The sequence below is a fragment of the Sciurus vulgaris genome (assembly GCF_902686455.1).
Source record: "Sciurus vulgaris genome assembly, chromosome: 7".
Lineage (NCBI taxonomy): Eukaryota > Metazoa > Chordata > Mammalia > Rodentia > Sciuridae > Sciurus > Sciurus vulgaris.
Genome location: NC_136467.1, coordinates 106,385,388 through 106,396,545, shown reverse-complemented (window position 1 = coordinate 106,396,545; position 11,158 = coordinate 106,385,388).

The following is an 11,158-nucleotide window of genomic DNA, read 5'->3' as shown; positions in this document are numbered from 1 at the left end:
TCACTTATATCACTCAAAAAGAAGAAAACCAAGCTAAACTAAAATGTTTCGTATAGATACATTCTCATATAGATGCATTCTCTAATGCATAAGCTTCTGCCAGCATCTGACCTCCTCCTACTGGGCAGCGTGGGCCTGAGGTTGAGACCCTCAGAGGATGCTCTTAGGCCCAGTGAGTATATGGTAATAATGTGAGCTTAGAAGGAGGACCTAGGAGCCACCTGAGGATTCAAGGGAGAAAAATTCAGAAGTTCAGTACAAGGGAGAGTACTTGAACTCAATGAACATTTACTAAATAATTTTGTGCTATACCAGATCCTGGAAAAGTGAAGTTAAGGCACACCTCCTATTTTCAGAAGCATCTAGTCCAGTGAGGTATTAAATAAATATGCAATAAGTGCTAGTAGAGAAGATACATGCAGGAAAATGCCTTGGAGGGTCACCAAATACACTGGCAGAAGGTGTGCAGATGAAGGAGGGAAAGTCAGAGAAGCTTTCTTGAGCTAAGATTTGAGCAAAAATGGAAAGGATCCTGATGAAGATGGCAGGTTGGCCTAGTGGGAAAGGAAGGGGGTGAGCCTAGGGAAACACCAGGAGGGCGCAAGTGGCTCAGTATCAGCTGGTTCACATACTCAGCATTGAGTGGGTTGTTAAAAGCTCATTGAACTCTTTCATTTGACATTCTCACAAACCAGTGGGGGACTATAATGCCCAGGTCAGCCACTCAGCCACTGACACTTCCTACTTTGAACAGAGCTAAAGTCAGTGAGCATTCTCTGCTCGGCCTACCCTAGGTGTATAGAACGGTCACTGCACCCTCTTAGAGACTTTCTCTTTCTCAGTCTCTGCATTCCCTGTGCTGGCATTTCCTCTGGGGATTCACTGTCTTATTTCCTTTATGGGTTGTTTGTCCTCCATGTCCCTGCCAGGGTTGGAATGCCCCCATGTATTGTTTAAGACCTTTTATCTATCTGCTTCTTGACCATAAGTGATTACATCCAGAGCCATAGCTTTAAAAAAATAGACTTGATTTTTTAAAAACAGGAGGCACATCTTTTAGTGCTAGCTTTAGTAGGTTGACAAATTTTAAATCTGTGTTTCCAGCCCAAACATATCCCTGAATTCCATGTTTGTAGACCTTGCTGAGTATTTCACATTGCTACTTTCATCTCAGGCTTGACTTGGCTAAAATAGAATAGTTAATTACCTTTCAATCTTCTTTATCTTCTTTATTTGGGGGGAGGCAGGATACCAGAGACTGAACACAGGGACCCCTAACTAGTAAGTCACATTCCCAGCTCTTTTTGTTTATTTATTTATTTATTTATTTATCTATTTATTTATTTATTTTGAGACAGGGCCTCGCGAATTTGTTTAGGACCTCACTAAGTTGCTAAGGCTGGCCTTGAACTTTCGATTTTCCTGCCTCAGCCTTCTGAGTAGCTGTTATTACAGGCACATGTTGCCTCACATAGCTTCCCTTCCACTCTCCAGAATGTGTTTCTCTGAGTACTCCTGATTTGCTGGGAGGCCTCACACTGTGGCTGCTGGAATGGTTTTCTATTCTTCCTTACTTCTTAGTTAGCAGAGCTAGGCTGGATGTGCCTCTGTACCTTACACCTTTCAAGAGTCCATCTAACAAAAGTTAAGTTCTTCACAATATCCTTACTCCAGCTAAAAGGACATAAAGATCCAAGGAGACTAAGTAATTTTCCCAAGATTACAGAACTGGTCACAGCAGAGTCAGGATTTGAACTTTTCCACTCTGCTGGTTGCCTAATTGCAACTTTACAACTGACCTAGGAGATGAGAAGGAAATGAAGTACCTTGCAACATTCTGTACTCAGAGAATTCACATAGAGACTGTAGGAATACCTAGGGGGGTAAAATAATGGCCCATGGCTTCAAGTTTTGGATTCGCAGGAGCTGGAATAAATTGGCCTTTAAGATAAATTCAAGTTCTGAGACCATATAAGGTCATATTATAGGATAGAAATAGGATGTTGCTATTTGAGGTATCTACATCTCACAGAGGGTTTTCTTTTATTTCTCCACAGTCTTTGGAGACTCACACATGTGGAGATCATGGTATGGTAATTCCTCTTCAGGAACTTAGTTTACCAAATGTTCTCTTGCTTAAACTTCTGTTCTGGTATAAAGTCCACAGCTTTCTTTACCATCTTGATTTTCTGTTGTCTATCTCCTAGTCAATGAAACATTAAAACTCTGGTTCATGATGCCCCTCATGAACCAGGGACTTTACGTCCTGCTCAATAATGAAATAGTCTATTGGAAAGGGTACAACTTCTATATAGCAGTAGGTTTCTCATAGCGAAGTAATTCTGTGTTTTCATGGTATACTGACATAGGCCAAGAAAATATGGTTTGTGCCTTCACTTTGGCTTCTTCCAGACTGAGATTCAACTCATCACCCCAAACTGAAACTATACTGACCTTCTTTAGAAAGGCTGAACCATGTCTGGCCCAATCTAGCACTCACAGTGCTAGAAGATCCTGGGAGGGGGATGAAATAATGCTTTCCTACTAAATTATGAAAAAGAAAATCAGGGCTGGGGATGAGGCTTAGTAGTGCCTGGCATGTGTGAGGCCCTGAGTTTCATCCTCTATCCCCAGCATGACAGAAAGAAAGAAAGAAAGAAAGAAAGAAAGAAAGAAAGAAAGAAGGAAGGAAGGAAGGAAGGAAGGAAGGAAGGAAGGAAGGAAGGAAGGAAGGAAGGAAGGAAGGAAGGAAGGAAGGAAGGAGGGAGGAAAAGAAAAAGAAAGAGGAGGAAGAAAGAAAGTCGAAAGAATTGATGGTTTCCAAGAATATTTCTCATATTAGTCATTGACAGCCACAGGCAAAATATTTGGGACTCTCAATGCAATATTAAAATACCAACCCTGACTGGATAATCACATTCTAGGGGTACTTCTGCCTTCTACTATTTGAATGGATCAGTGATCTCCAGAGACTGACTTCCTCCACATGTGGCAAAGCATCTGGGAATGTCCCACTTTACAAGTCTTTGAATATGTGGACATACACTACTGGCACATTCTCTTTTGTGGAAAGCCAGGTAGGGCCTATGACTAGGTAGCTCTTCCACTAGGTAGGAGAAAGAGTGATTGACTTGGCTATTTGCTTTCTCTTGAGACTTAAACAAGAAGAAATGAGCTAAATCCTAGTTGGATCTATAGATCGGCTTCCTCCCTGAGGTCAGTTACCTCAGGGAGTTCCATAAGAATGTTTTATACCTAAACTAAACTAATCCCAAAATTATTTAGAAGCCACAGCACCAGAACCTGAAAGAAACTAGTATAGTTCTAAAAGAAACCAGGCATCAGAACAATATAAGTACAATTTTAAAAAGAGGGAATATCAACCTCAACATTAAATTTATATTTCAAGTTGATAGGACTGTTAGATGTACAGGTTTTGTATGTTGCTTTGCATGTTTACTGTGTTGGTGGCTTTTAAAACTAGTTTAAAAGACTAAAGGGTACTGGTTTAGCTGAAAAAGTCTCAGGTTCCATGATGCCTATAGGGAGGAAGCAAGAGACTTAGAATATCTGTCCGGGGATACTTTCCAGTCTGTATGAAGTCACAAAATTCCAAATGCTAAGAAAATAAGATATCAAATTTGACACTTGGTCCAGTAACATATACCAGTCAGCTCAAACAGAAGCCAAATGTGCAGTTCCCTCCCTAACATTCCTGTCCCTACTCCTCAGCATGTTAAATAAAAAAAGTCTCCCAATAAGCACAGAGTGGAGACTTTGAATGCTGTGCAGTAGTCATTCAGTGAAAAACCAAATTAACACTAATTATATTCTGGCTTGCTGTGGTGCAGCCAGTGTGACTTCACAAGGGGAAATGGCATCCAAGGCACTAGGTGGCATCATTCTGACACATTTACAGACCATTAGCCAGCACTAATATCATTTCAAAGGGCTTCTGTCAAAACAGAAAGGGCACCCTAGGAGCATTCTGCTCAGCCCTGTGTGATCTGTGAGTGAAAACTCTGGGCTCCCAATGGAGAGGAAGAGCTTGGACTGGGGTTGGGCATCCATTCCTGACTAATCTTGTTCCCTAAATGTAGGTCACTCAGAGCAGGTTGTCCCTGAGTTATCTAAATAGATTCTAAAAACACTTTTTTTTTCTTTTGGTGTGGGGAGGAGGGGCTTGTAAGAAATGCCCTTGCCTCATTAACTAACAGATCTAAGTTCTTCCTCAGCATCTGAGATTTCTGACCACATGATCCAGACATTTCCTGGACAAAGTTAGGAGTTTGTTTGTACTATTGGAGTTTCAGAATTAGGCTTGCTCAGCTTTAGTAGGGTTCTATCACAGAGAAACAGGTCAACTCCATAAACTAAAGGTGATGCTAGACTGCTGAGGAATTCAAAAACTGTTCATGGAATTCAGAACAAGTTATGAGACTCTCTCTAAAAGTTGTCTTGACTTTTGCCACTCAAAATGTGGTCCATGGACCAGCAGTGTGAGCATCTGGGAATTTGGGGGTACTCTGTTAGAAATGCAGAATATCAGCCTCCAACCCAGTTGGTCTAGACCAGAATCTACATGGAGATAAGGTCTCTAGGTGATTCCCATGCACATAGCTATTGGAAGCACTGGATTCGTCTATACTCCAGAGTGCAAGGGTGCTTTTACAGAGAGGATAATTCATTCTCTCTCTCACTCCCTCCCTCTCTCTCCCTCTTCCTCCCTCAATGAACTATGAATTTCTGTATTTACAGCCCAAATTTGTACTTATACCAAATCTCTTCTCATATTTGCCTATAGCCCCTTTCTTCTTATATTTTTTTTCTCCCTCTTTCCATATACCAGGCTCACACATCCAGCTCTTATGGACATCTGGATCCTGCCAGGGCAAGGCCAACTCTGCAGTTAAAGCAGTTAAAGTGGGAAAAGCACTCCACATAGATCACAAAAACTGAACCTAAGCCTTAGTTCTTCAGAATCCGAATGCAGTCTTTCCATTTTGCTAATAACACCAATTTTCCTGGATACAGAGATGAAATGAAATAGTGTATGTAAAAGAACTTTATGAGCTATAAAGCATTAAAGATATGTCTAAGGTCTTGTTCCCCAAGGGGCTGTTTTTGAACACGTGCTATTCATAAAGGAGGCAGTATTTTGTAAAGGTTAAGAGCATGGGCTCAGAGCAGATTGCTGGAGTTCAAATCCCAGTTCTGTTATTTCCTGGTAACCTTATTTGACTTGGTTTCCTCGTTTGTAATAGTATCTACTTGCTACCAGGTTAGGGCTGCCATGAGGAGTGAGTTCATGTGCGTGCCATGCTTAAACATTTCTTCTCCTATGTTGTTAGCTGTGACCATATGGACTATTTGTCTTTAAATGTATCCATAAATATCAGCCACATTTACTACAAAGGGCAACTCAGTTTGATCTGAGGACTTGATATATGTTATCTGTAAGGGAAACACAGAGACCTGGAATAAATGAACAGACAGCAAACACAGGAGACATTTGAGGGGAAGAAAAAAGAGAGTAGACTCAGGGACACAAAAACATAGAAAAAGCGTTAGGGGTAGTGAGAAGCAGAACTGAAAATATAAATGGGTCGACTCTAAATCATTCAAAACATAACCACTTGTGGGTATCACTGCAAGGAAATGAGTATTTGTCACAGACGAGAGCCACCACGGGCTATAGTCCTCAGTCAGATACTGATCACTTGCCCAGATAGAACTGACATGAATTCATAGAGAGGATATTTCTACATATTAGATGAATAGGTCATTGTACCATGGGAACCCATTTAATAAGAACACAGTGTCACAAAACACAACACAATACAATGATGAAGACACATTGAAACGTGCCTTCCTTAAAGAAGTGTTTGATGTCTACATGAACATCCAGTGATTTTTTTGGACACTTGACTCTCTCTGCTTCCTCACTCTCCTCACTACATGCTCTTGCATCTCAGCTCAGTCCATCTCCAGTGCTATGTCTGGGGGTTCAGATAGCCTCTTCTTTATGTGCTTGCCCTATGTTCCTGCCATCCAACAAAGACTGTGTGTTCTTGACAGATATCTCCAGGAAGGTATCAGGTAGAATCCTGCTCTTTCATAAACATCCCAAGATAGATAGGATAGAATTGATTGGGAAGTGATAATGGTGGTGACAATCAAGGCTCTTAGGAGAGTTATCAACCCAGTGAAATGTGAACGCTGTCCTTACCCTTCTACCATGGAACCCTCCTCCTCACTTTCTAGGTTCCCTTACCTTCCCCCAATGTCTTTGCTCTGCACCACACGGACAGGACATCCTACCATGGTACTCTACTCACCACTGGTCTGCCTTGGTATCTGGAAATTCCACAATTATGTATCTATTTCTTAATGTAAATGCCTCTCCAAGGAGTCTCAGTAATTAAGTCATTAGTGAACATATGGGGGTGGTTAGTGAGAGGGGATCCAGCATCTCAAAGTGTTTAAGATTTGATTGGATGGAACAAAATTCTACAGTGTGAGGAATTTCCTTTTGAAACAATGCCATCTAGTTATGAGGGAGAGTAAATGGTCTATCTAGTCACTCTTGGGTCCCTTGGAGGCTACATTTTGCAATAGATACGGCATCATGACAGGAGCTTCTGAGAAAGCTCCATCTCACTTTGGTTATTCTCAGGTGCAAATCGAACCCGCAAAATCATTTCCTGAGTTTTCTAAAATAATTATACATATGAAACACCATAGATTTGTGATTGAAGCAGTTAAATCTTTCTTAAGTCTGAAGGATTACACAGTTCCTTTGGGAAGTCAGTTACAGCTTTGCCCAGTGACACTAAGATGCTAGGTGAAATGATATTAAATATACATGCTAAAAGCTGGAGATGTAGCCCAATTGCAGAGTGTTTTCCTGGCATGCGCAAGATCCTGGGTTCAATCCCCAGTGGTGTACCAAAAAAAAAAAAAAAAAAAAAAAGGAGTTTTTAAAGAGTAGTTTAAACATTTGCAGACACTTTTTCTACAAAAATTCTCTGAAGCAATTTTGGAGCTGCTGGTTCACTGGTTATAGCACCTACAGCATCTTGCCCAGAGGGAGACTAAAGTGGTGAGCTGCTAATAATGACTATGATAAATTATTTCTCTTCCTTCGAGTCATGAAAATCCCTTCTCTGAGTTTACTTAATGTTTTTGGAATATGGATCCATGAGCAAGAAGACAGAAACAGGTGAAATATTGGTGTTAACTCTGATAGACTCTGATAAAGGAATAATTTTCTCTTAGTTCTTAAACAGTCTCCAATATTCATTGATTCAAGCACGTTCATGCGTAGATTTTAAGGTATCAATGTGTTTTTTATACCGTTCAGGTGTGTGCCCTCATTGTCTCTGCTGCTCACCTTCCCTGTCTCTGACTCCCTTGAATTATTTAATGTTTTTCCCCATTAATCTAAATTAGAGTTTCGTTTTTTTTTAATTTTTTTGAAAGGGGGATGGGTAAAAACTAAAAATAGTCACTGAAGCCAGGATATATTACACCAACTGCTTTTGCCTCTGGTGGTTACTGGAGTTTCCTTTGTTGTCTTGCTTGATTGTTTCATTTATATGGCAAGTTAGACAGCAACAGACTTCTGTTATTGCCTTTTCTCAGTGGTGGATTTTTTTAGGCTCAGATCCCCTGAGGCAGCCACTCCCCATCCCCAGCTGGTGACAAGAGGTGCTGTTGCTCTCAATACTTACACCTACTGGAGAAAGATCAACAGAGATGCTATTAAGTGGTGTGGAGTGTCTCCATTTTTAACTGTTTAGTCCTTTGTTGAGACGGGGAGAGAGAGAGAGAGAGAGAAGGAGGAGAGGCCACTGAACAGGTTGCATGTCCTAGATGCTTTATGTACTGGTTTTGCAGATGTGCAATTGCATTTTTTTCTTTATTCCTGTCTTCTCACAACCAGCTGCTTTCCTTTCCTTTAAGGTTGTTCTTATTATTTGTTGCTTTTTAATTTTTCAATAGTCAGAGATCATTTGTAATAGAATTGCAAAAGTAGTACATTAAAGTGGAGGAGACAACTGTAGGGACAGGGTTTTCACAATAGGCTGAGAATGTGAGGATCAGATTGGTAATTCAATCCTCCGGCTATTTTTGAAAGTTCTCCCAGGAAACTTTGGGTCATTAGTTACTTCCTTAATTTCCATTACTCTTTTAGCTAATGCAGTCATTGAGCGCCATCCTTGGCATAAAACTAGGAATGAGGAGATTTATGGAAGGAAAGGAAGTGAAACTTTGTGAAATTAAACAGATTAGATCACTCTGGTAATACTTAAGGCGATAAATTAGCACTGCAAGTTGAGACCCTAAAGAATCTTGGCCATTAGGAGAGTGTTGCTCCCCTCAGATCTCATCTCCTGCAGGCATCTCAGCTGCCTCTTCATTTCCCTTTAGCTCATAGAGCAGAGAGATAAGACACATTGCGAAGATTGTTAGTTAGTTTTTTTTTTTTTTTTTTTTTTTTGGTTAAGGGCACAAAAAGCAAGGTGAGAAAATCTAAGGTTAAGAAATATTATTTAGGTCTTCGAATCAATTTAGGACCAAGACCACTGGAGCGCTGGGGTATATACTACCACACCCTAACAGAAAAATAAGAAATAAAGATAAATTTTAGGAAAGGAGAGTGACTCTGGAGCCAGAAACCTCACTATAAAACCATAACAGAGAGAATTTCCAGAAGGAGATTGCAAGAGAAAGACAGGAGACTTTCTCTTCTAATGGCTGTGCAGGCACCAGTTGAGTAAGCACCACATTAGTTCCTAACAAGATCAAGGAGACTGACATCGCTGCTCAGAGATGGCCTGGGTGTGGTGAAATAATTGGGAATTGGAAAATGAGTAGGATTTGGATAAGTACTGTAGATCAAAAGAGGCATTTAAAAATATTCCCCTCCCTCTGAAACCACAAACTTAAAAGCTCAACTTGGCTCCATCTTTAAGAAAATGCCCAAAGTCCTAGTTGATTTTTCATTGAAATAATCCTGATGAACTCCAATAAATATTCTGAACTTACCCTATGAGCAAAAGGAGCAAAACCAAAATGATGACATAACACAGAATCTAGCAGGAGAAAGGCTGTCAGATTCAGTGACTTCAATCTGATTTCTCTTCTTGATCACTCTGCAATGAGATTCTGCAACATTTTAAACTATGAATCCCTTTCATACAAGCATATATAATCTTGACAAACATACAATCATGAACAATTTATAAGTCATTATATAGCTTTATCCTGGCACAAGATAAGAACATATTTTAAGTAAAATATTAAGCTTAGAACAAAATACAATTCAAAATTTAATGATGAAGTACATCCTAATGTAACACTTAATATTGTGTGACACATAAAGGAAATGGTTAATTTTTCCCACTTAACAAATATACACAGTTTAACTTGCCATTTAATTATGTAAGACAGCATTATTTGCATGCAGATAAATTTTAAACAAAACAATTTGGGTTTTGGGAAACCATTTCTATTAAGATACAGATTGAGAATAAAATGTGTTCTATAGCATGAAATCTTGTAAAATAAATACTGGAGTTTGAAGTGAAGAAAACTCTGTTATATGCTTTTATGAATTAGTGAAAATGAACCTCACTATCATGTATAAATATAATGCACTAATGAATAAAATTTTAAAATAACAAAATTACACAGTGAGATGAAAAAACATTTTAAAATACTATTATAAATTTTGGCTTGGAGTTCTTCCACTTTATGCTAAAGTTTTTATTATTTTAAAAACATGTTTCCAGTGAGTTTCTAAAGGACAAGAGAAGAGAGAATGTTTTGGCTGCTATTTACCTTGTGTCTCTGCAAATACCACACCTTCCATACAGGTAGTCTTTGTTCCCAAGAAATGAACAACCAAATTGCGCATAATCATTGCTGTGCTTCCTGTATTGGTTTTGAAGGAATGGAGATGCAGGAATCTAAGAACATTGATCCAATGATTGCACGAGGTGTGTTCTGAGGAGCCCTGTAGACAGCAAGCACAATGTGATAGTTAGAAGGAAGTCCCTGGACCCAAGCACTGAATTTAAACCCACCATCCCTTCTTCTTTTCCTTTCCCACCATATGACTTCCTACCTTTGAAACCTGGAGCAAATGACTTATCCTTTCTGTGCTTCAGTTCCTTCATCTGTAAAATGGGCATAATAATAGTATCTATATTGTGAAATTGATAGGAGGATTAAAGCAATTAGCATTTTTGAAGTAATTAAAACATTGCCTTATGTCCTCCTCAATTTCTCTCCTCAGTGTTTCGTAATTTTAATTGCAGAGGTCTTTCACCTCTTGTTAGATCAAACCCCAAGTATTTTTCTTTTGAGACTATTGGAAATGGGATGGTTCTCCTAATTTCTCTTTCAGTGATTTGTCATTGGAGTATAGGAACACAACTGATTTATGAGTTAATTTTGTATTCTGCTACTTTGCTGAATTCATTTATGGGTTCCAGAAGTTTTCTGGTAGAGTTATTATTTTTTTTTTTTTTGGAGGGGGGTGCTCTAAATGAAGAATACTGTCATCGGCAAACAAAGATAGTTTTATCTCTTCTTTCCTATTTGTATAACTAAAAGAACCAATAAATTTAAAAAATGAAAGTGGAGACGTCACTATGTATCTCACTGACATTAAAAGAGTAATAGAATAATATTGTAAAAAAAAAAAAGTAATTAAAATAGCACCTGGCATATAGTAAGTACTATTTTAATTAATTTTTTTTATCTCTACCTTGTGTAAATTATACCCTGATGTCTAGGGATAAAAAAGATTTTAAAATATGGAATGGTTAAAGTTACATTGGGTTTCTTTTTTTTTGCTGGGCTAAGGCTGAATCACATGCCTGATCATAGGAGCACACACACAAATTCTGTCTATACATTTAAGATCCTTGCTCTTTAAAGGACATTATCTACATAATTATGTTTTAGCTAAAAATGAAACTGATATCATTACCATCTTTCAAAACAAAAACTTCCTGAATCATCTTTATAAACTCCATGGTTTAGAAAAGTAGACCAATAGTAGCTCAAGTTTTAAAGAAGCTGAAAGACTCTGAAAAACATGATTTGATTTTGACTAAAATATAGGGGAAACATTTCCATTCCTTTT